Below are 6,000 nucleotides of genomic sequence, written 5' to 3'. Positions count from 1 at the left end.
GGTCCGGCCTGAGATCTAAGTTGTAGTTTAGTCCAAAAGTTTTCAAGTTCCTCCACATCAAACTCTTGAATTTATGAACCTTATTGAATTTATGCTGCCCCTCCCTCCCCCCTCAGACATAGCCCATCACGTCTGTCTAGGCGTCCGACTGTCTGATAGCACCTCTACGATGTAAACCCTGAATCTCAGTGATAGTGGATACATAATGAATCTTATATACCTGTTAACAACAGGCGTGGCTGTAAAACCTAAACTCAAAATATATATAGTGTGTCCTTATATAGTGTAATTAAAAGATAAATATAAATTATCATTAAATATGTTTTATTATTATTATTATTATATTGTTATTATTATTGTTATTATTGTTATTGTTATTATTATTATTACTGTTATTATTATTATTACCAATATCATTATTATTATTATTATTATCATTATTATATTATTGTTATTGTTATTGTTATTATTATTATTACTGTTATTATTATTATTATCAATATTATTATTATTATTATTATTATTACTACTACTATTATTATTATTATTACTGTTATTATTATTATTTTATTATTATTACTATTATTATTATTATTATTATTACTGTTACTATTATTTTTTTTTATTATTATTATTATTATAAATCCACATTAGCATTTACATTTTCTGCATTTATCAGACACTTTTATCCAAAGCGACTTACAGTACTGTGACAGTATACAGTCTAAGCAATTGAGGGTTAAGGGCCTTGCTCAAGGGCCCAACAGTGGCAACCCAGCATTGGTGGGGCTTAACCCAGCAACCTTCTGATTACTAGTCCAGTACTTTAACGGCTGGGCTACAACTGACCTAAACACAAATGAACTAAAATATGAAGAGACGTCTGTCTTGAATCGATGCGGTTATAAGCTGGGCGCTCTGGTGGTGCAGCTGTCTGTTCTGGGTTCGGATCTCAGCAGTTCTATCAATCAACACGATCTGCTCTGTCTTTTAGGGGATTGCCGAAAGCCCCTCGATAGATTGGCGCCCTGTTCGGGGTGTGTTCCTGTCCTTCGCCCGGCGTTTCCCAGTGTTTCCTGACCAGGATGAAGCTCATCAGAACAAAACGACAAAAGCTTTAAAAGAAAATGAAGCTCACACTTGATGACAGATGACAACGTCACACCTAAACTCAGCGGTGGTTTCAGGGAAGGAAAATGTATTGAATCATTTTCTAATTTTAATTACGTAGACGGGGGGATTATTTATAGATATTAGGTAAGTGTTCAGGAAATAACACAGCCTGACTGCAGCATTATAAGTGAACGCAGTTTTTCTTATTTATCTTAATAATGAGGACTCGACGGTATAAAAGTTTACATTAAAAACATCATATAGTCAGGACAACACCATCCAAACTGTCCAGTAATAAGGAGGTGTGTGCTAACAAACTAGGTTGTTCCTTCTACCCTGTTTGTCTCTTATCACCTATAACAGGTTAATTAATAGGGTGTTATGTTATATTTAATGTATAGCAATATTAGGACTATGGTAAAAAAGTGCAGACATGACAAAAAGGTTGACAACTCAATACCATACAAGGAGACATCAAAGACAAAGAAAAGTCTTTGATCACTGGATTCAAAGGGAAATGTGAATTCAATCAAGGATGTGAATTGCACCGCTACACATATACATATATATCATTTCTATTTTATTTAATTCCCATTCAGTTCCTCACAGCGGAGAAGGACCTCATTCGAACAACTCGAGGAGCAAAACCACGTCCTACCTTTCCACACTGTCCTGAGAGTGCGAGCGTTCTCAAAAAGCAAATCGAATCCTAAAAAGTTTCCAGTTTCCAGTTTGACTTGTGCTGAAGTTGAGCCGCCCCGGCGACACCATGAGAGAGGGAAGCGGTTCCTGCTCCCTGTTCTGCCTTCTCCTCCGGCTCTGTGTTTTGTCCTCTGTCGATTTGGGAGAGCCAGCAGTGAGACTCTGACATGCTGAGGAGGAGAGAGAGCGAGAGAGAGGAAGAGAGAGCGCGAGAGAGGAAGAGAGAGCGCGAGAGAGACCAATCTGAACAAGGAGGTGGTCGGATCTTCTCTGTTAACACCAGCACTTAAAAATGTTCCCTTTTCCTCCCACTCAATGGTGCTGTCTCGGTTCTGTCTCGGTTCTGTCTCGGTTCTGCTTTTTCTCGGGTACGGTGCAGTGAAGTTGTATACGGCTGGACTGAAGCTATATTTAATTCTGCTCTCTCTCTCTCTCTCTCTCTCTCTCTCTCTCTCTCTCTCTCTCTCTCTCTCTCTCTCTCGCGGTCGGTAGCAGCTGAGCAGATTGTGGACGAGTTTTCCAGGCTCGACTGACAGCTGAGCTTGCCGACCTGCCCATAAACGCGTGGTTTGTTCCACCGAGCTATGACAGGCATCCAGAAACGAACCCAGTACAAGTACAAGGTTACATTAAAGAGGGAACAGCACTTGGGTTTGACCTCACCTCTCATCACCATGTTTAGAGTTTGCTCAAGGGTCCAACAGTGCAAGTGGCTTATGCACTGAGATGCCACTGAATGAAAATACTGGATGCAAGCCTGGAATACTCAGTCTATCACAGGGCCTCGTCTATCCCTCTCTACTCAGACATACACTATAGGGACAAAAGTATTGGGATGCCTCTTCTAAGTATTGAATTCATGTGTTACAGCCACAGCAATTGCAACAACTTTACAACTTCGCAGCAACTCCTAAGGAAGAAAAACCAAGGGTTTGGCAACCAACACCTATAATATGCATCTGGTTTAAAGGTTTACTGGTTCTGTGTGGTGGAAATAAATTGGCTGATAACTGGCTGTCACCAATGGCCCAAATCTTACTAAATAGAGGAGAATGCACATGAAATGATTTCTAATATTTAAATCTGTTTGTTGCTCGGTTTATTTCGTGTTGTCTTTCCATGTTCCGAAAAATTTTAGAACCAAATGCGACTAAACTGGCCCAGTAGGGGGCAACGGTGGCTCAGTGGTTAAGCTACTGAACTAGCAATCAGGAGGTTGCTGGTACAAGGCTAAACATCACCGCAAGTTACCACTGTCGGACCCCTGAGCGAGGCTCATGACCCTCAATTGCTTGCTAAGTCGCTTCAGATAAAAGCTTCCACTAAACGCCATTAATGTAAACAAGAATTTCTAACTAAGCATCAAACCGTCAGCATTTACCAGAACAACGATCAGAAATTCATCCCCGGACAGACTCCTCCTGCATCGTCGGACTCATTTCAGCTCATTTCCTGAGTCTAATGACTCAGTCCGCCATATAACGAGTCTGTCCGCCTGTCGTCCGGGGAGTTCAGGCTTGGAAATCTGCATCATTTAACAAGCCAAGACTTTACAGCATGAACACTCTGATTTACATCCTTACTCAGAGCAGCATGTGAGTCTAGAAATCATCAATATTTCATCAGTTTTACTGTAAGCAGTTTGTCACGGTGCACATTACTGACCGACAATACGACGAGAGAATGCATTCATTATCAAAAATCTACATTTATTTATTATTAATGTTTACTTTCTCACGTCCTGTGGATCTGACGTGTCACTAATCACAGCATTTCTAACACCAGCAGCAAACTTTTAGCTTAGCAAGCACAACACGGCGGAGCAGGAACGGTAGTCCACTTCAGTATTGCACAGTCAGGAGGAAACAGTAATCAATCACTCCCTGATCTATTAAAGTGATAAACTGTTATGTATGTAGGTTCCATAAACCAAATCTCATCATGGATGTCGAATAATAGATTCACCCGCTGTTCACAAACATGCAGAGGTTGGTAGAGTGCAAAAAATGATGTTTAAACCAAAGGCTGTGTTTGAAGATCCCACGGTGGACTAGTTGTATTACTGCATTCTGGGGAAACTAGACCCACCGCAACCCTGACCAGGATAAAGTGCTGGTAAAACATAAAAATGAAACTTGTTATTCATTCATTCATTTTACATTACATTTACATTTTAGGCATTTAGCAGACGCTTTCATCCTAAGCGACTTACAATTATGACTGAACACAATTTTGAGCGATTGGGTTTTAAGAACATTGCTCAGGAGTCCATTTATTCATTCGTTGTTGTCTGATCATTGGGCGAAAGACAATAAACACCCTGGACATGTCGGCAGTTCATCACAGGGCACACACACACACACACACACACAGGAAACCCACACAGACACAGGGAGAACATGCAAACTCCACGCAGATAGAACCATGACTGCCCAAACACAGGCCTTATGAGGTAACAGCACTATCCGCTGTGCCAGTCCTATTATTATTATTATTATCATCATCATCATTATTGTTGTTGTTACTAGTCGGACTTGGCTTTGATATTTACACGTCTGTGCAGAGTTTTGCATGTTCTCCTCTTGTGTTTTTGAAGTTTTGTATGGCTTAGCTCTGAGACGTTTCCACCCTCAGTAGCACTTACAGGGCTCTATCTGGCTAGCCCACCACCTCTGGGATCCAGGGTTCAAATTTCGGTAGTGTTATCGGCCTGACGGGTGTCTGGCTATGTCTGTAGGGGGACGACCGAAGCCGGAGGAGCTGGACCCACTGTGACCCTGACCAGGCTAGAGTGTTTGCTGAAAGTGAAATGAATTGAATAAGACGTACATTTGAGCGTCTCTAACAGACTGAATAGTAGAAGGTTGAAGGTTGCCGAGCACTTCAGAATCCACAACTAAAGGACACAAACTAAAAGACACTATATGGTCAAAAACATGTGGACAGCACATTAGAAATGATAGTGTTAAGGGTGTGCTAATCCATAAAAGTGGACCAACTTCTTATTAACGTGCATGGATTTGGAATGGGATGTCCGGCAATCTCATGGTCAGGTGTCCACATACTTTAGACCACACAGTGTACAATGATTAGTGAAGAACTTTATAGAAATATGAATGGTGTGATGTGTTTTGCATAAGGGGAAATCCAAACAAGACAGCACACTTGAATAGACGTCTGTGATTAAGTAGCGGGCATGAAAACGTTAAAACGTTCCACAATAGCGAGCGTTGATGGAGGTGAAGCACGTGTGTGTGCACGGTTCACTGTGAGTGGGCGCAAACACTCGGAGAATCTCAGCATGGACTCATAACTCACAGCTAATCGCGTTTAGCTGAAAGAACGTTTAGAGAAGTGTGACTTACAGAACAGAGTTCATATTCAGAAGCCATACAGAGGCGACCATTCAGTCACGGCTGATTAGGAGCGCAGTGTGTCCTGCGTCATTGTGTCTGCGATAAACCAGTCAAATGTGCAAGCGGGTGGCACGGTGGCTGGGTGGGTAGCACTGTCGCCTCTCAGAAAGAAGGTCTGGGTCCTTTATGTGTATGTCCGTGTGGGTTTCTTACCCATACACTCTCTCATCTACACAGTCACTCATTTAGAGGGGCAAATCTACCTACCAGCATCATGCAAAATTTGGACAGATGGTCAAATGTCCTTTTTTGACTTGCATTCACATCCTCTAATTTACTCTTATGGGCATTTCCTGCTGTTGTGTGTCATTTGGTAATAAAGTGGACACTGAGGCTTTGTCCACTGCCACTGTCCACAGGCATCTTGCAGCTTTGCATCACCAGAGTTCAGAGAGGCTATAACATGATGAAGGAAGAAAGAAAAATAAGTTCTTTTTTACCACTAGATGGTGAGAGTTTACAGTTAAACTTAAACATCACACCTTAATGCAACAGTATCATAGCGTCACCTGCAGGACACAGTGTGTTCAAGGTTTACTCAAACGTCCAGACTGCTAGATTGTACAGTACATCCATCAGCACAATTAGAATTAAACCACAGACAGACAACAACAACAAAACCAGAACTTGCAGCATGAAATTGTTTATTTAAATATAGATGTAACTGGTGATCATTTGGGCTTAAAGACTTTTTGTTCTACTGCTTTACTAATAACAAAAATTCCCATCACACCTCACATTCAGCTATGTTGTCCAGGGTGTGTTACTT

At 41.2% G+C, this 6,000-nt stretch overlaps 1 protein-coding gene across 2 annotated transcripts in view; it reads right to left on the bottom strand.

Annotated features, from left to right (window-relative positions):
• The window catches only part of filip1b (filamin A interacting protein 1b), a 34,071-nt gene extending 31,804 nt beyond the window's left edge, over positions 1-2,267 (bottom strand). For both annotated transcript variants that reach the window (XM_063001713.1, XM_063001710.1), the window contains exon 1: positions 1,772-2,267. The gene's annotated coding sequence lies outside the window, so the exon portion shown is untranslated. The remainder of the gene's footprint in view (positions 1-1,771) is intronic.
• Between the last annotated feature and the right edge of the window lie 3,733 nt (positions 2,268-6,000).

Source organism: Trichomycterus rosablanca, chromosome 9 (genome assembly GCF_030014385.1).
Source record: "Trichomycterus rosablanca isolate fTriRos1 chromosome 9, fTriRos1.hap1, whole genome shotgun sequence".
In the NCBI taxonomy this organism is placed as follows: Eukaryota; Metazoa; Chordata; class Actinopteri; order Siluriformes; family Trichomycteridae; genus Trichomycterus; species Trichomycterus rosablanca.
The sequence above is the reverse complement of the archived record's forward strand: the minus strand, read 5'-3'. Positions and strand labels throughout refer to the sequence as shown.